General features: G+C 38.7%; 1 long non-coding RNA gene across 2 annotated transcripts in view; it reads left to right on the forward strand.

Annotated features, from left to right (window-relative positions):
* Positions 1 to 20,424, forward strand: part of LOC141512579 (uncharacterized) — a 54,420-nt gene that overhangs the window by 22,011 nt on the left and 11,985 nt on the right. The window contains exon 2 of one of the 2 annotated variants that reach the window (XR_012475531.1): positions 2,302 to 2,409. The exons of the other annotated variant lie outside the window; for it this stretch is intronic. This is a non-coding gene — a long non-coding RNA (uncharacterized LOC141512579). The remainder of the gene's footprint in view (positions 1 to 2,301; positions 2,410 to 20,424) is intronic. 2 annotated transcript variants of the gene reach the window in all.

Genomic DNA, 20,424 nt, shown 5'->3' on the forward strand with positions numbered 1-20,424 from the left:
CTCGAGAATACTTAGTCCAGAGTGATTAAAATAAAATGGTTTTTATTAAAATATCTTAACAAACTGGCACACCTCTCTCAAGATGGGAGAGAGAGGCGGGGTAAACTCCAGCATACAAGTTCTTTTATGCAGTTTGTTCCTGCCCCCCTCATGCCAACCATAGGCTGGGGTCACAAATCTAATGGATACATTGGTTCCTATACATTTCCCCACCCTGCTCATTGTGCTAATGAGCAAGAACAGTAGATCTCCATGAGCACGTGCAAAGGAGAAGGGCCAGACTAGGTTACTCTTGACTAGTTAAGGACTAGTTTCTTCTAATCTTGGGTTTGTCATTTTTGGAATGGGATTAGGAGAACTCACCTAGTTTTGTGACTAGCTGGGGCCATTTTCCTTTTGTAATGGATTTCAAAGGGGCCTCCCTCCACACCCTGTGAAGGCCAACAATGCCCTTCATTCCCCTTCCTTCCTTCCTTCCTTCCTTCCTTCCTTCCTTCCTTCCTTCCTTCCTTCCTTCCTTCCTTCTTTCCTTCCTTCCTTCCTTCCTTCCTTCCTTCCTTCCTTCCTTCCTTCCTTCCTTCCTTCCTTCCTCTCCCTCTCTCTCTCTCTTTCTTTCCTTTTCCTTTCTTTCAGCAAATCAGGGTTAAATGACTTGCCCAGAGTTAACATAGCTAATAAGTGTCTTAAGACCAGATTTGAATTCAAATTCTCATCACTCCAGGGTCAGTGCTCTACCCACTGTATCACCTAGTTGCTTCTCAGTATGGGGTACCACTGCCTGATTTTTCTAAAGTAACTTATGGCTCTAACATTCCAAGTTCTAAAGTCCCCTCTGGGTCTAACACACTCTGCAAATAATCTTTTCCATCTTTCATTGTTTATTACTTGCTTCCATTTTAGTCCTAAATATTCTCAGGATGACTGCTTAGTTTAATATTTTCCCAAGAAGGTATCCTTTGCTGTTTTTTTCTTCATTATGAGAGAATACTATTCACAATCACCTGTAAATTGGTGAATAGATGTGTGTGAGGGTGTGGATTTGGTTCCACCCACCCAACCCTGCCCCTATTGATGTAATCTAGCTGGTCAATGTTGGGGTTAGAACTAATCAGTACTGAGAATTGATTAGTTCAAGGTAAAGTCAATACACATCCAGCAGAGAACAAAAATTACACACATTAAAGAGGGAATAGCAGCATTCCAGGTAGGAAACTGCTTCAAGGAATGAGACCTTGAGTGACAGGGAAGAAATTGAACCACAGATTCAAGAGGGAATTTGTTCTCCAAACTGTACATAGCCTTTGAGCCAGGCTACAAGGTCTATGCTCCAAAGAGATTCAAGACATACAGGATCCACATGTTCAAAAATATTTATTTTAGCACTTTTTGATATAGAAAAGAATTGGAAGTCACGTTGAACAAATGATGGACTATATAACCCAGCTGCTAATGTGCTAACACCTCCCCTTCTCAGATGGCCTTCCACTCACTCTGGATACCTTCTCTCCCTCTCCCTCTCTCTGTCTCTCTCTCTCTCCTCATTAATGTCTCCATTAGTTATATATAATTTATGTTTATTTATCTATCAATTTCTATGTTGCCTCCTCTATTAGGGTGTATGGTCCTTGAAGGTTGAAGCTGCTCTTTGTTATGCCCTATTCTTTGTATCTCTAGTTCTAAACAGAGAACCTGTCATCTTCAAAGGTTTGATAACTGCTTGTTGACTGACTAACTGATTGGATGGAATGAAATATCATTGTGCCGAAACCATGAAAGGGATGGATTCAGAGAAACCCAGGAAGACTCCTATGAACTGACAGAGTGAAGTGAGCAGAACCAAGAGAACAATTTATACAAAAAGACAATGTTGTGAAGAAACACAATTTTGCAAAACTTAAGAATTCTGATGAATACAATGAACAGTTGTCCCTTGATCAGACCTCTCTATGCAGAGGAAGAACCCAGAACTTCATCACTTTGACCAGTAGTCAATAAGTATTTGTTACATGTAAACTCTTGTAAACATATAATGTCCTAGGCTACAAGTACAACAAAGAAAGTCTCTAAATTAGCTTATAATCTAATGGGAGAAGAGAACACATAGGCGCACTTAGGCAGCACCAGAGGGCACAGAGCTTCAGACTTGGACTCAGGAAGACTTGAGTTCAAATCCAGACTCAGACCTGTAATAGCTGGCAGGCTGATCCTGGGCAATTTACTTATCCCTGCTTGCCTCAGTTTCCTCACTTGTTAAATAAGCTAGAGAAGGAAATGACACACCATTCTAAATATCTTTGCCAGGAAAACCCCAAATGGAATCATGAAGAGTTGGACACAACTGAAATAAATGATCAATCAAAACAATACACGAAAGGAAGTTGTAAAGGGCAGAAGGATTTATGGTTTAAGGTGAGTAAGTCAGAGAAATTCCAGAGTTGTGTAGAGACAGAAGAAGGGTGATGTGGGAACTAAAGTGGAAGTTTGGATCCAGCCACCAATCAAAGAGGCAGAGAAAGGGGAGAAATCAGGTGGAGCTTATCCCAATAATAAGGGTCCTGGATATGGTGGTGAAATCAGAGGAGTCCTGAAGTAGGCTGTGCTGTCAGAGAAGAAATGAGATATCTAAGTTAAGCTCTCTCCTGAAATGATGATGAAGCAGGTTATCCACCTCTGGTCAGGGAGGCAGGAGACCCCAGGGTGGACTGAAAGATCCATTCTTAGACATGACCCATGGGTTCTGCTCATTTATTTGGAGGATGTTTTGTGGGGTATTGTTGTTTTTATTTGGGAGGGGGTGCTTAGAAGGGAAGGCAAAAAAAGAGAAGCAGGAAAAGTATTATTGGAACATTTTTTTGAATGCACTGAAGAGAAAAGAATTAAATTGAGGAGGGCAGCTTTGAAACCCACCTATTGAACTTAATCTATTTTTTTAAATGCCAACTATATCTCATATAGATTCATGGTCTCATGTACACTCCTCCTTTCAATTCCATAAAAATGGAAGTGATACTGTTTGATCATGCCTGTGAAGTATAGGAAAACAAAAAAAAACCTAAACTGAAACCTAAAAACAGCTCTTCAAAGATGTCAGCCAGAGAGTCTGCCACAGTGGAGAGAAAGCTGGGCCTTGAGTCAGAAATCCATGAGTTCAAATTTGGATTCAGATCCTTTCCTAGCAGGTTGCTTAACTGCTGTCTGCCTCAGTTTCCTCAACTGTAAAAAGAGGATAATTACAACTTCTACCTCCCAAGTTTCTTGTGATAAGGACAAAATGACATAATATTTCTTAAGTGCTCTACATACCTTATAGCATGTTATATAAATGCTAGTAATTATTACTTTTTATTAGCTATTATGGAGAGGACTAGGCCAAGGTTTGTGATGAAGCAGAGAGGCAGCTTAGGCAAGAGGTGGGGAGAGAGTAAAGATATTGTGTTTTCAGTCCTATCTTTGGGGGTTTTTTGTTTGTTTTTTTGCTAGGCAATGGGATTAAGTGACTTGCCCAAGGCCACACAGCTAGGTAATTATCAAGTGTCTGAGGCTGGATTTAAACTAGGGTACTCCTGACTACAGGGCAGGTGCTCTATCCACTGAGCCACCTAGCCGCCCCATCCTATCTATCTCTTTGTGACCCATTTGGAATTTTCTTGGCAAAGTTACTGGAGAGGTTTGCCATTTCCTTCTCTGGATCATTTTATAGATGAGAAAATTGAGGCAAACAGGGTTAAGGGATTTGCCCAGGGTCACACAGCTAGTAACTGTCTGAGGTCACATTTGAACTAAGATCCTCCTGACTCCAGGTCAGGGTTCTGGCCATACCAAGCTGCAGTCTCTGCCATCAAAGGAGCTTACAGTCTATTGAAGGAGAAAGCATGGAAGCAAATATACACAAAGCAAGTTACATATAGCATAAATAGAAAAGAAATAACAAAGGGAAAGCAAACCAAAATTGAGAGGGATTGGGAAAGGCTTCCTGTAGAAGATGGGATTTTAGTTTAAAGGAGCTGGGGAGCTCAGGAGCCAGTGAAGGAGGGAGAGTTTTCCAGTCTAGGATGATTGCTAGAGAAAATGCCAGGAACAGAGAGATAGAGAATCTATCTATCTAATTTTATGGAAAAGCCAGGAGGTCAGGATCACTAGATCAAAGGGTGTCAGAGAGTAAGGTATAAGAAGACTGGAAAGGCAGAAGGGAGATTAGGTTATGAAGGACTTTTAAGACCCTTTTATGAAGACCCTTTTGTATTTATCCTGGCAGTGATAGGGAGCCACTGGAGTTCATTGAGAAGGGAGGGATGTGGTTGGACCTGTGTTTTAGTAAAATCCCTTTGTGCCTGAATGGAGGATGAACCGAAATGGGGAGAGACTTGAGACAGGCCAACTCTCCAGCAGGCTATTATGATAATCCAGAGGAAAAAGAAGCGGCCCTGGAGAGAAGCTGGAGAGGCGGGATCCTGGGGGGGGGGGGTCCCGAGAAGAGATGAACAAGAGATGGGCATCAATGAAACTGACAAAGGATGCATGGTGGAGAAACTGACAAGAGATGGGCATCAATGAAACTGACAAGAGTGGGCATCAATGAAACTGACAAAGGATGCCTGGGGAGAAATGGTCAAGAGATGGGCATCAATGAAGCTGACAAGAGTGGGCATCAATGAAGCTGACAAGAGCGGGTATCAATGAAACTGACAAAGGATGCACGGGGGAGAAACTGACAAGAGATGGGCATCAATGAAACTGACAAGAGTGGGCATCAATGAAACTGACAAAGGATGCCCGGGGAGAAACTGACAAGAGACGGGCATCAATGAAGCTGACAAGAGCGGGTATCAATGAAACTGACAAAGGATGCCCAGGGAGAAACCAACAAGAGACGGGCATCAATGAAACTGACAAAAGGATGCCCGGGGAGAAACCGACAAAAGACGGGCATCAATGAAACTGACAAAGGATGCCTGGGGAGAAACTGACAAGAGACGGGCATCAATGAAGTTGACAAGAGTGGGCATCAGTGAAACTGACAAAGGATGCCCGGGGAGAAACTGACAAGAGATGGGCATCAATGAAACTGACAAAGGATGCCCGGGGAGAAACTGACAAGAGACGGGCATCAATGAAACTGACAAAGGATGCACGGGGAGAAACTGACAAGAGATGGGCATCAATGAAACTGACAAGAGTGGGCATCAATGAAACTGACAAAGGATGCCCGGGGAGAAACTGACAAGAGACAGGCATCAATGAAACTGACAAAGAATGCCCGGGGAGAAACTGACAAGAGACGGGCATCAATGAAGCTGACAAGAGCAGGTATCAATGAAACTGACAAAGGATGCCCAGGGAGAAACCGACAAGAGATGGGCATCAATGAAACTGACAAAGGATGCCCGGGGAGAAACTGACAAGAGATGGGCATCAATGAAGCTGACAAGAGTGGGTATCAATGAAACTGACAAAGGATGCCCAGGGAGAAACTGACAAGAGACAGGCATCAATGAAACTGACAAAGGATGCCCGGGGAGAAACTGACAAGAGATGGGCATCAATGAAACTGACAAAGGATGCCCGGGGAGAAACCGACAAGAGATGGGCATCAATGAAGCTGACAAGAGTGGGTATCAATGAAACTGACAAAGGATGCCCAGGGAGAAACTGACAAGAGACAGGCATCAATGAAACTGACAAAGGATGCCCGGGGAGAAACCGACAAGAGACGGGCATCAATGAAGCTGACAAGAGTGGGCATCAATGAAACTGACAAAGGCTGCCCAGGGAGAAACCAACAAGAGACGGGCATCAATGAAGCTGACAAGAGTGGGCATCAATGAAACTGACAAAGGCTGCCCAGGGAGAAACTGACAAGAGACAGGCATCAATGAAACTGACAAAGGATGCCCGGGGGAGAAACTGACAAGAGATGGGTATCAATGAAACTGACAAAGGATGCCCGGGGAGAAACCGACAAGAGACGGGCATCAATGAAGCTGACAAGAGTGGGCATCAATGAAACTGACAAAGGCTGCCCAGGGAGAAACCAACAAGAGACGGGCATCAATGAAGCTGACAAGAGTGGACATCAATGAAACTGACAAAGGATGCCCAGGGAGAAACCAACAAGAGATGGGCATCAATGAAACTGACAAAGGATGCCCGGGGAGAAACCGACAAGAGACGGGCATCAATGAAGCTGACAAGAGTGGGCATCAATGAAACTGACAAAGGCTGAAGGATGCCCGGGGAGAAACTGACAAGAGATGGGTATCAATGAAACTGACAAAGGATGCCCGGGGAGAAACCGACAAGAGACGGGCATCAATGAAGCTGACAAGAGTGGGCATCAATGAAACTGACAAAGGCTGCCCAGGGAGAAACTGACAAGAGACAAGCATCAATGAAACTGACAAAGGATGCCCAGGGAGAAACCAACAAGAGATGGGCATCAATGAAAATGACAAAGGATGCCAGGGGAGAAACTGACAAGAGGTGTTGCATGGATGAAATTGACAGGCCTCGGCCACAGCTTGGATGAAGCATGCTTCGGTCCAAGATGACTCCCAGGTTATGAGCCCTCCACATTAACCCAGCATGTTGGAGTTGAGGGAGAGCCTAGGGGGAAAGATAATGAGTTCTGTTTGGGACATACTGAGTTTAGGATGTCTACGGGACATTGATTTTGGAGATGTCTGAAAGGCAGATGGAGATGTGAGGTTGGAGGTCAGCAGAGTGACTGAGGAAGGATGGTTAGATTTGAAAATCATCACATAAAGGTGGTAATTAAATCTAGCTACATACATACCAGATATATACAGAATAGATGGAAAATAAACTCTGAAGGAATTTCCAAGGAGTGCCCAAGACTTCCTGTGACACTAGAATTTGAATTAAGTCCTGAAGGAATTCCAGGAAGCTAAAAGGCAAAGGGACAGACAATTTAAAAGCATTGAGATTAGAGCTGGAGCATCTTATTGGAGGACATAGGCCAGTATTACTAGATTACAGATTGGGTAAAGGAGGGTGACTGGAAAGATTGGAAGGGGCCAGGTGATGAAGTTCTTTAAATATTAAACAGATTTGATTTGTGCTTCTAGAAGTAATAGGAAGATCACAAAGAAAGTAGCTCAGGGAAACTCACACCAACATCCTTTATCTTACGATTTTTTGTCCTTCCTTTTTTGTTTTTGTTTTTGTCTTTTAATTTTGCAAGGCAATGGGGTTAAGTGACTTGCCCAAGGTCAGATAAGTAAGTATTGTGTCTGAGGCTGCATTTGAACTCAGGTCCTCTTGACTCCAGGGCAGGTGCTCTATCCACTTAGTAACCTACTTAAGATTTTTCAGTGGAGTTTCTATTGTAAACTGAAGTTGTCTTTGGCCATCTGGAGTTAGTTTGGAGCTTACAGTTTAATGGGGGGGTCAACAACATGCAAGAAAATATATACAAAACACACCATATACAGGATAAATAGAGGGAAGGCACTGGAATTCTTCGGTTGGCAAATAATAATAATGATAATAATAATAATAAGCAATAATAATGATAATGATAGCATTATTTAGCATTCAAGGTTTGCAGTACATTTTACACATTAGTTACCTCAGTACAGTGATAAGTCTAATGTTTACTGCTTTTCCGGACTATCCTTGTGGTAGGTAACTGATGGGAAAATCTACAAATTAGTTGATATTTTTTAAATTTTAGAAAGGTTTTATTTATTTTCAGTTTTACAATTTTTGCCCCAATCTTTCCTCCCTCCCCATCCCCCACAGAAGGCAATTTGTTAGTCTTTTTTTTTTTTTAGGTTTTTGCAAGGCAAATGGGGTTAAGTGTCTTGCCCAAGGCCACACAGCTAGGTCATTATTAAGTGTCTGAGACGGGATTTGAACCCAGGTACTCCTGACTCCAGGGCCGGTGCTTTATCCACTGTGCCACCTAGCTGCCCCAGTTTGTTAGTCTTTACATCATTTCCATAGTATACATTTATCTAAGTTGAATGTGATGAGAGAGAAATCATATCCTTAGGAAAGAAACACGTAGTATGAGATACAGCAGAATTGCATAATAAGACAAGTTTTTTTTAAAAAAATTAAATTAAAAGTACATAGAAAGTCTTTGATCTTTGTTCAAATTCCACAATTGTTTCTCAAGATACAGATGGTATTCTCCATTGCAGATAGCTCAAAATTGTGCCTGATTGTTGCCCTGTTGGTATGAGCAAGTCCATTAAGGTTGATCATCACTCCCATGTTGCTGTTAGGGTTTACAATGTTTTTCTGGTTCTGCTCATCTTGCTCAGCATCAGTTCACGCAAATCCTTCCAGGCTTCTCTGAATTCCCATCCCTCCTGGTTTCTAATAGAACAATAGTGTTCTATCACATACATATACCACAGTTTGTTAAGCCATTACCCAATTGATGGGCATTCCCTCAGTTTCCATTTCTTTGCCATCACAAAGAGAGCTGCTATGAACATTTTTGGACAGTTGATGTTTTTACCCTTTTCCATCAATTCTTCAGGGTATAGACCCAGTAGTGGTATTGCTGGATCAAAGGGTATGTACATTTTTGTTTGGGAATAATTCTAAAATGCTCTCCAGAAATGTTGGATGAGTTCACAGCTCCACCAACAATGTATTAGTGTCCCAGATTTCTCATATTCCTTCCAACATTGATCATTGTCCTTTCTGGTCAGATTGGCCAGTCTGAGAGGTGTGAGGTGGTACCTCAGAGATGTTTTAAACAAAATTAATTTATAAACAAATTGAAATATTGTTTTAATATTTGAAATAGATATCATAGGAGCATAGATGTAGACCTCGGAGGCCATACAGCACAAACCATGTCATGGGAGGAAAAGACATTTCTTTCAATGTTGAGTCAGGTCAAAACACAGAGGAGTGGCCTTGAGAGATTCCTGTAAGAAGACAGCCCTTGTTGGATTAAGGAGATGAATACAAAGGAAAATGTGACTTCTCATTTTACAAGACAAGAAGATGAATGTAGCACAGGTGGTCTGGCCCTCCAACCAGGCAAGCTCCTTCAAATGCCCCCCTTTGGTGGCGTCTCTCTTTTTTAGGGACAAAACAAGTTTTAGTTAGCTGTGATTATCAGAAACTAAGAGAAACAATGATTAGAAGCAGCAGCAACAATAGCAATAGCAGCCTCTATGAGAGGATAAGCAGTAAAGAAAAAAATAAAGGACAAGGTTTGTGGGATGGCACTTCCAGAAGTGGGCTGGCTTCCCAAAGGAAGACAAACCATGGGCATCTCTCTCTCTCTACTGTTGCCATCACCTTTTGAGCGCCATCCCATCGTGTTCCCCATTTGTTAGGGGCTGGCCACTAGGACCCCAGGTTTCTAGTGTTTTAGTTTTTAATATGATTCATTATGATGATTGTCTTTCTAATGTTGAACCATTTTTACAATTCTGGAATGAATCCCAGATGGCCATAATGAATGAATGAATGATTTCCTGGATGAACTATAGTTTGACAAGATTCTCTTTGAAACTTTCGAGTCAGTGTTCATTAATGATATTTATCTGTAGTTTTTCCAAAAGGATATGTGCTTCCAAGAGGCCGCTAGATGGCGCTTTGGGTCTGACCTGAAATCAGGATGACTCATTACTGAGTTCAAATCTAGTGTCAGAAAAGTGGAAGTAACCCTGAGATGAATATGTCTGTTTTCATAGAAAAGACCTGAGTTCAAATGCAGCCTCAGAAGCTTACTAGTTGTGTAACCCTGGACAAGTCACTCAACCCTGTTTGCCTCACTTTCCTCCTTTATAAATTGAGCTGGGGAAGAAAGTGGCAAACCACTCCAGTATCTTCCCCAAGAATACCCCAAAACAGGGTCACAAAGAATGAGACACAAAGATGACTAAATAATTACTAACAAACAGTAGACAGTCAAAAGACCTTTGACTGTTAGTTGTGCCAAAGAAATTACTCAGTAAGATGATCAGGAACATGTAAATAGAACAATTAAAAGGTAAATGTGGATGGGTGAAGTAAATTGTTGAAACCAATGAGGAAGGTCAGAGAAGGCTGAAAGGAATGGGGTATGGGAGTTGTTGAGACTAAGTATAGCAAGGTAGGAGGTGGGGTCAAATTTTTAAGAGGGAATATCTGGCTATAAAATTTAAATGTTGGGTGCTCTGAGTTGAGGTGTAAATGTCTACAGTTAATTTTTTTAATCTCAGTTATTATGGAGAGTGCATGCTACTCAACCATTTGTATTTCTACCATCAATGAGTAGACACTTTCTTTGTTCCATCATAAACGCTTATCTCTCTCCAAGAGGAGAAGCTGAAGGGTCTCTGAGCAATAGTCCACCTGTGTTCAGGTTGTTTCGAGGCAAGTGGGAGAAGAATGGAATGTTCCCAAGAGAATCTAAATATGAAGCTTCTATGAGGGGGGAAAAAACAGATCTAAGTAGGAAGAGAGGAGCTATAAACCCTGGTCAGGAAGAAGCTTAGATAAAGGAGAAAGTGAAGAAAAAGACATCTTTAGGAGGCAGAAAGAGCTAGGTGTTCTGAAGAGGAAGCAGCTTGGAGGAGGGGACTCCCAGGAGTGATTTGGCTAACAGAAACCAGTCAGCCAGCTCTGGAAGGTTAGAGGGAGGAGAGAAGGGCAGTACTCCCTCACTCCTTCTCTTGGGGCACTAAGATTGCAATTTGCTGACCTGATAACAGCAATTGAGGAAGTCAGTTTGCCCAAGTTCATGAATCTTGGACTTAACATAGGATAATTGAGAACATCTTATCAAATAGATAAGAGAAATTTATTAAAGTTGATGGCAATTGCACCCTTGGGGGTACTTGCCCATGGCCAAGAAGGAACTTTAAGGTGCCACCAATAGGATGTTGTTGTTGAGTTTTTTTCAGTTGTCTGACTCTTGGTAACCCCACTTGGGATTTTCTTGGCAGAGATCCTAAAGTAATTTGCTGTTTCCTTCTTCATTTTACCGATATGAGAAAACTGAAGCAAACAGGTTTAAATGACTTGCCCAGGGTCACACAGTAAATGTCTGTTGTTCCCCTTTCTTTCTCAAAGAGGACTGTTATCAATGGCTCTCAATTATAAATACTTAATCCAGAGTAATTAAAATGGTTTTTATTAACTCTTATTTGCAAAGAAGGACCCTCTCTCCTAATGAAAGAAAGCCCCAAATTATGACAATACCAAGTCTTATAGGTAGTTTGAAAGGCTTTTTCCTCCCCTTTGTTCCAATCATTGGCCAGGGTTACAGTCTAATTAATACAATTACCCCTGTATGTTATACTAATGAGTACAAGGGGGTGAACAACAATCTGCCGGAACTTTCTTGAGCACTTGTAAAGGACAAGGACCCTAAGTCAATTTCAAACCAGATAGAGCAAGCCTGATCTAATCTCAAATCTTGATCAGTTCAGGGTCAATTCTTTTGTCTTACACTCCCATACCTGCCCATAGGCACCAACACAGACCCCAGTCTTTGTAATGTAAGCTAACAATCTCCCCTTACTTTCTTATGGAAGCCAAACACCCTCTACATTTCCTTCAGGACTAATGACAATCCAAGAGGTCAGATATGAAGTTAAGTCTTCCTTGAGTCCAGGCCCAGAGCTCTATCCACTGGGCCACCTTGCTGCCCTCAGTGAATCTAGATCTCTCACAAATACTCCAGTAGATCTTTAAAAATATACCAGAATAGACAGTTATAAAGAAAACCAAAGAGAAAGAGCTCTATAAGCTCCTCCATCCAGCCTAGGACTACATAATAAAACTCCCCAAAATTTAGGAATATTTTGAGAGGAGATAATCGAAGGGCATCAGGAGAACAGTAGCAGTCCAGCAGGCTGCACCAATCATAACACTGGCCAAGGTCAGTACTAAAACCCACATTGAGGAGATAATTTTTCTCTCTTTCGAGACAATAGCCATGTTTTTTTTCCCCTAAATATTAGTAATTTAGAACATTTTTTTCCCCATTTGATTGTGGATAGACTGGATTTTGTCTTTTCAAAACTGTGTTATCCCTTTTGACATTTATCAATTGGAGTATGGCTTTTAGTCTTATATATTTGAATTAGTTCTTTTTTTAAATTAAATTTTATTTTTCTCATCTTCTTTCCCTCTGTTCCTACTGAGGAAAAAAAGATTCTTGCCTCACATTTGTACAGTCAAACAAAATAAATTCTGCATTGACTATATATAGTTTGTTATATATAAGATATACATATATCTTACCCACATATAAATATGCAGAATTCTGAACTTCTCTATCTGACTGAAGACAGCATATTTCATCATGAATCCTCTGGAATCAATTAACCTATTACAATGGTCTTTCAAAAATTGCTTGTCTTTACCATGTTGTTGTTACTGTATAAATTGTTCTGGTTCTGTTCACTTGACTCTGCATCAGTTCATATAATTCTTCCCAGATTTCTCTAATACCATTCCTTCCATTTTCCCATCATGGAATGGAATATTGGTATTCCACATTCCATTATATAAGATATATATGTATATACATATACATACTGATATTATATGGCATAACTTAATATTTATATGTTCCTATACCATAACCCATACCCCAATTGATGGGTACCCCTTCAGTTTCCAATTCTTTGGCATTAAAAACAGACAGTTTTAAGATATTTTTGTACATACTTGGAATTTTGTTTTGCTTAGGATTAATCCCTTCTTTAGTCTACTCTCCCACTTATTCTCCCTTCTTTTTTCTTCCTTTTCCCTCCTATTTGACTTGAGTGAAATATATTTTTTTAGCGAACTCTTTGAGTATGACTGTATGAGTGTGTGTGTGTGTGTGTGTGTGTGTGTGTGTGTGTGTGTGTATGTGCGTGTGTTCTTCCCTCCTTTGACCAACTCAGATGAGAGGTTCATGTGTCCCTCAATCCTCCAACCCTTTCCTCCATGTTTGCATAGACTTTTCCTTGTTTTTGCTAATTATGTGAGAAAGTTTTCCCTAACCTTCCTCTTTCTTCACTCCCACAGTATATTTCATTTTCCTTTTTTTTCATTCTTACTTAAAGAATATCAGAATATAACAGAACCACTCTTGGGTCTGCTGTCTAGTTAGACTTCATGATACTTAATGATAATAGGGTTCAAAGTAAACACATATATAATTGCTTCAAAAGTTTCTTTTGACTTTGTGTTTGCACTTCAAAGTTTCTCTACAGTTCTGGTCTTTTCATCAGGAAATGCTTGGAAGTCCCTTATTTTATTTAAGTTTTCTTCCCCCCCCCCTTGAAGCATTATACTAAGTTTTATTGGATAAATTATCCTTGACTGTAAGCTTGTATTTGTTGACTTCTTATTTCAAACTTTTTTAGAAGGAATGACCCAGAGGCTGGTTCTGCTGGTGCTTTCTTGAGATAGTGAGTATTGTGTTATTTCAGTGTCTCAGGAGCAACTTTCAGTGCTTCCCTTCTAATTTTTATATAATCAAAATAGTACATTTTTATTTTGTATGATCTTCTTTAACACTTGTTTAATTATGAAATCATCCCCTGTCCATATATTTGAAAGGTAATTTCTTCCTTATTCTTCTCATTCATTTATTTTATTTAAAAAAATTTTTTTTATTGATATCTTCTGTTTTTTATATCATCATAGTTACCCCAACTATCCCTCCCTCTCCCTACCCTAGAAGTTCATTCCATACAATAGTACATTTTAGAGAGGAAATCAACACAACCAAGCAATACATTGAAAAAATTCAAAAACCTGTGCAATGTGTAAAAACTGTGGTGTTCATAAGGAGTAGATTGCGGTGGGGGGTTGTCTTCTTATATTTCCTCATTTAAGTCCAACTTGATCCATATAATTTTGTCATATTTATTTTTGATTTCTTTGGTTTAAAATTATCCTTACCATTACTATGTATATTGTATTCTTGGCTCTGCTTATTTCATTCTGTATCCCTTTATGTAGATCTCTCCATGCTTCTCTGTATTCTTCACAGTCATTACTTGCAGTTCAGTAAAATTCCATTACATTCATCTATTACTGTTTGCTTATTCATTCATGGGCATTTTATTCATATACTCATATATACATATATAAATATATAGTATATTTTGGTATATATATGTATATAGGGACTGTCTTTTTATAAATGACCTCCTTAGGGTATAAGCCCAGTAATAATAATATTTGTCCTTCATTTTTTTTTTTTTAGGTTTTTGCAAGGCAATAGGGTTAAGTGGCTTGCCCATGGCCACACAGCTAGGTCATTATTAAGTGTCTGAGGCCAGATTTGAACTCAAGTACTCTTGACTTCAGGGCCAGTACTCTATCTACTGCAACACCTAGCTGCCCCATTTTCTTTTTTTTTTTTAAGAAAGATTTTATTTATTTTGAGTTTTACAATTTTCCCCCTATTCTTGCTTCGCTCCCTCCACCCCCCACAGAAGTCAGTCTGTTAGTCTTTACATTGTTTTGATGATATACATTGATTTAAGTTGAATGTGATAAGAGAGAAATCATATCCTTAAGGAAGAAAATTAAAGTATAAGAAATAGCAAAATTACATTATGAGATAACATTTTTCCCCCAAAATTGAAAGTAATAGTCTTTGGTCTTTGTTCAAACTCCACAGTTCTTTCTCTGGATACAGATGGTATTCTTCATTGCAGAAAGCCCCAAATTGTCCCTGGTTGTTGCACTGATGGAATAAGCAAGTTTATCAAAGTTGATCATCACCCCCATGTTGCTGTTAGGGTGTACAGTGTTTTTCTGTTCTGCTCATCTCACTCAGCATCAGTTCATGCAAATCCCTCCAGGTTTCCTCGAATTCCCGTCCCTCCTGTTTTCTAAAAGACCAATAGTGTTCTATCACATACATATACCACAGTTTGCTAAGTTATCCCCCAATTGAAGGACATTCACTTAATTTCCAATTCTTTGTCACCACAAACAGGGCTTCTGTGAATATTTTTGTACAAGTGATGTTTTTACCCTTTTTCATCATCTCTTCAGAGTATAGACCTAGTAGTGGTATTGCTGGATCAAAGGGTATGTACATTTTTGTTGCCCTTTGAGCATAATTCCAAATTGCTCTTCAGAAAGGTTGGATGAGTTCACAGCTCCACCAACAATGTATTAGTGTCCCAGATTTCCCACATCCCTTCCAACATTGATCATTGTCCTTTCTGATCAAATTGGCCAGTCTGAGAGGTATGCAGTGGTACCTCAGAGATGCTTTAATTTGCATTTCTCTAATAAGTAGTGATTTAGAGCAATTTTTCATATGACTATGGATTGCTTTGATTTCCTCATGTGTAAATTGCCTTTGCATATCCTTTGACCATTTTTTTCATTTGGGGAATGGCTTATTTTTTTGAAAATTTGACTCAGTTCTCTGTATATTTTAGAAATGAGTCCTGTGTCAGAAATAACTAATCGTAAAAATTACTTCCCAATTTACTATATTTCTTTTGATCTTGGTCGTGTCTGTACAAAAGCTTTTTAATTTAATGTAATCAAACTTATCTAGTTTGGCTTTTTTTTATTTAGTTTTTTTTTTTTTGCAAGGCAATGGGGTTAAGTGGCTTGCCCAAGGTCACACAGCTAGGTAATTATTAAGTCTGAGATCGGATTTAAACCCAGGTACTCCTGACTCCAGGGCCGGTCTTTTATCCACTGCACCACCTAGCCACCCTGCTACCTAGTTTGTTTTTAATGATGTTCTCCATCTCTTCCTTGGTCATAAACTGCTTCCCTTTCCATATATCTGACAGGTAAACTACTCCTTGATTTTCTAGTTTGCTTATAATATTGTTTTTTATGTCTAAATCCTGTATCCTTTTGGATCTTATCTTTGTATGGAGTGTGAAGTGTTGATCTAATCCAAGTTTCTTCCATACTAACTTCCAATTTTCCCAACAGTTTTTATCAAGGAGAGAGTTTTTAATCCCAATAGCTGGACTCTTTTGGGTTTATCAAACAGCCGATTACTATAATCATTTCCTGCTATTGCACCTAGTCTATTTCACTGATCCACTACTTTATTTCTTAGCCAATACCAGACAGTTTTGATGACTGATGCTTTATAATATAATTTTGGATCTGGTAAGGTTAAATCACATTCTTTTTGCACTTTTTCTCATTGAATCCCTGGAAATTCTTGACTTTTTATTTCTCCATATGAATTTACTTGCAATTTTTTCTAACTCAAAGTAATTTTTTGGAATTTTGATTGGTAGGGCACTAAACAAGTAGTTTAGTTTTTGGTAGAATTGTCATTTTTATTATATTAACTTGACCTATCCATGAGCAGTTGATGTTTGCCCAGTTATTTAAATCTGATTTTATTTGTGTGAGAAGTGTTTTGTAATTGTTTTCAAAAAGTTTTTGAGTCTGCCTTGGCAGGTAGACTCCCAGGTATTTTATATCATCTGAGGTTACTTTGAATGGTATTTCACTTTCTAGCTCTTTCTGCTGTATCTTGCTAATCATATATAGAAATGTTGAGGATTTATCAGGATTTATTTTGTATCCTGTGACTTTGCTAAAGTAACTAATTGTTTCTAGTAGCTTTTTAGATGATTTTTTGGAATTCTCTAGGTATACCATCAAGTCGTCTGCAGAGAGTGAGAGTTTTGTCTCTTCCTTCCCTGTTCTAATTCCTTCAATGTCTTTTTCATCTCTTATTGCTGAGTCTAACATTTCTAATACAATATTGAATAGTAGTGGTGATAATGGGCATCCTTGTTTCACCCCTGATCTTATTGGAAATGCCTCTATTGCATATAATGCTTGTTGATGGTTTCAGATAGATACTGCTTATTATTCTAAGGAACAGTCTATTTATTCCTATACTCTTTAGTGTTTTAGTAGGAATAGGTGCTGTATTTTGTCAAAAGCTTTTTCAGCATCTATTGATATATAATCATATGATTTCTGATAGGTTTGTTATTGATATAATTAATTTTTTTTTAGTTTTTGCAAGACAATGGGGTTAAATGGCTTGACCAGGCCACACAGCTAGGTAATTATTAAGTGTCTGAGACCGGATTTGAACCCAGGTACTCCTGACTCCAGGGCCTGTGTTCCATTTACTGTGCCACCTACCTGCCCTGATATAATTAATTATACTAACAGTTTTTCTTATATTCAACCAACCCTGAATTCCTGGGATAAATCCTGCTTGATCATTTTGCTAAGATTTTATTTAAGATTTTTACGTCTATATTCATCAGGGAGATAGATCTATACTTTTCTTTCTCTGTTTTAACTCCTCCTGGTTTAGGTATCAAAATCATATGGGTGTCATAGAAAGAGTTAGGCAGAGTTCCATCTTCACCTATTTTTCCAAAGAGTTTATATAGAATTGGGACTAACTGTTCCTCAAATGTTTGATAGAATTCACTTGAGAATTCATCTGGCCCTGTAGTTGGTTTTTTTTTTAGTTTTTTGCAAGGCAATGGGGTTAAGTGACTTGCCCAAGGCCACACAGCTAGGTAATTATTAAGTGTCTGAGGCTGGATTTGAACTCAGGTACTCCTGACTCCAGGGCTGGTGCTCTATCCACTGCAGCACCTAGTCGCCCCTGTAGATTTTTTTCATAAGGAGTTCAATAATGGCTTGTTGAATTTCTTTTTCTGAGATAGGGTTATTTAGGTAATTGACTTCTTCATTTAATCTGGGCAACATATTTTTTGTAAATATTTGTCCATTTCACTTAGATCATCAAATTTATTGGCATAGAGTTAGGCAAAATAATTCCATATTATTGCTTTAATTTCTTCCTCATTGGTGGTGAGTTCACCTTTTTCATTTATGATACTAGCAATTTGGTTTTCTTCTTTCTTTCTTTTAATCAAATTGACCAGAGGTTTATTAATTTTATTGTTTTTTTCATAAAACAAACTCTTTATTTTATATATAAGTTCAATAGTTTTCTTGCTTTCAATTTTATTAATTTTTCCTTTAATTTTTAGAATTTCTAATTTGGTATTTAATTGGGAGTTTTTAATTTGTTCTTTCTCTAATTTTTTAGTTGCATATTTAGTTCTTTGATTCCCTCTTTCTCTAAATTATTCATGTAAGCATTTAAAGATATAATATATCCCTTGACAGCCACCTTGAGTGCCTCCCATAGATTTTGGTATGTTGTTTTGTTATTGTCATTATCTAGAAAGAAATAATTAATTCTTTCTATAATTCGTTGTTTGATCCACTCATTCTCTAAAATGAGGTTATTTAGTTTCCAATTAGATTTGGGTCTATATCTCCCTGGTCCCATATTGCATATGATTTTTATTGCATTATGATCTAAGAAAGATGTATTCACTATTTCTGCCTTTCTGCAATTTAGTATTAGGTTTTTATGCCCTAGTACATGGTCAATTTTTGTATAAATGCCATGAGTGAGAAAAAAGTATATTCCTTTCTATCCCCATTCAATTTCCCCCCTAGGTCTATCATATCTAAGCCTTCTAGCAATCTATTTACCTCCTTAACTTTCTTCTTGTTTATTTTATGATTAGATTTATCTAAATTTGAGAGTGGGAGGTTAAGGTCTCCCACTAGTAGAGTTTTGCTATCTATGTCTTCCTGTAGCTCTTTCAACTTCTCCTCTAAGAATCTGGATGTTATACCATCCAAATGGTGTATATATATATATTTAGTATTAAATTGGGTGTATACATATTTAGTATTGAAATTACTTTATTGTCTATGGTACCTTTTAGCAGGATATAGTTTCCTTCCTTCTCTCTTTTAATGATATCTATTTTTGCAGCTGCTTTGTCTGAGATAAGGATTGCAACCCCTGCTTTTTTCACTTCAGTTGAAGCAAAATATATTTTACTCCAACCTTTTACTTTTACTCTATATGTATCTCTCTGATTCAAATGAGTTTCTTGTAAGCAGCATATTGTAGGATTCTGGTTTTTAATCCACTCTGCTATTTGCTTACATTGGAAGTCTCCCATTTCATTAAATGTCCATCTTTTCCCCTGGAAGAGAAGGCTCAATTTTGTCAGGTAGTGAATTCTTGGCTGCATTCCAAGCTCCCTTGCTCTTTGGAATATCTCATTGCAGGCCCTTGATCCCTTAATGTTGATGCAGCCAGGTCCTGCATAATCCTTATTGTGGTTCCTTGGTATTTAAATTGTTTCTTTCTAGCTGCTTGCAGGATTTTCTCTTTTATCTGATAGTTCTGGAATTTGGCCACAACATTTCTTGGTGTTTCATTTTAGGATCTCTTTCCAGAGGGGATCCATGTATTTTTTCAATAACTATTTTGCCCTCTGGTTCTATGATATCAGGGCAGTTTTTCATGACTAAATCCTGTAATATATTAAGTCCAGGCTTTTTTTTTCCTCTTCAAAGTTTTCAGGAAGTCCTATAATTCTCAGGTTGTTCCTTCTCAATCGGTTCTCTAAAGTGTTGATGAGGTATTTTACATTTTCTTCTATTTTTTTGATCCTTTAGATTTGTTTCCTAGTGATTTTTTTTTAGGTTTTTGCAAGGCAAACGGGGTTAAGTGGCTTGCCCAAGGCCACACAGCTAGGTAATTATTAAGTGTTTGAGACCAGATTTGAACCCAGGTACTCCTGACTCCAAGGTCAGTGCTTTATCCACTATGCCACCTAGCTGCCACCTTTAGATTTGTTTAACAGAATGTTGTTGAAAAAAAGTCATTGGTTCTCACAGATTCCATTACCTTTTCAAGAGAAAAATTTTCTTCATTTACCTTTTGCAACTCCTTTTCCAATTGGTCAAATATATTTTTGAAGTTTTCTATTTGCCCAAGTGTAGTTTTGAGAGAATTATTTTTTTTTTTGCATTTGCCCAATTGAGGATGATCTGAGAGAATTATTCTCATTTTGTGTTTGTCCAATTGTATTTTACAAGGATTTGTTTTCTTGTTGTGAGATGTTAATTTTCTCTTGCAAGGTGTTAATTTTCTCTTGAGTTTCTTTTCCCAACTTTTCCAATTGATTTTTCTTTTTAGGTTTTTGCAAGGCAAATGGGGTTAAGTGGCTTACCCAAGGCCACACAGCTAGGTAATTATTAAGTGTCTGAGGCTGGATTTGAACTCAGGGACTTCTGACTCCAGGGCTGGTGCTCTAGCCACTGCACCACCTAGCTTCCCCTCCAATTGATTTTTAAACTCCTTCCTGATTTCTTTAAGGAAGTCTTTCTGGGAAGAAGAACAATTCATTCTCCTCAGCAGTGCTTGATCTCTCTCTCTATTAGAATGTTTCCTTCTAAGTATTTCTCCATGGGTCCCCCTTTCAATGGTTTTCCTTCATTTTCCTAGGATCTTGTGTTGGGGAGGAGGCTGGTTCTCAGAGGTTTGCTTTTGAAAACCCTAGAGATTTTGTTCACTTGACTTAGTAATTCTATGGGCTGGTCAGTAGGGGCACTGGTTGCTTTCTCTAGAGTGATTGAAACCCTCTCCCAATC

This window comes from Macrotis lagotis, chromosome 2, assembly GCF_037893015.1.
Source record: "Macrotis lagotis isolate mMagLag1 chromosome 2, bilby.v1.9.chrom.fasta, whole genome shotgun sequence".
NCBI classification, from domain to species: domain Eukaryota; kingdom Metazoa; phylum Chordata; class Mammalia; order Peramelemorphia; family Peramelidae; genus Macrotis; species Macrotis lagotis.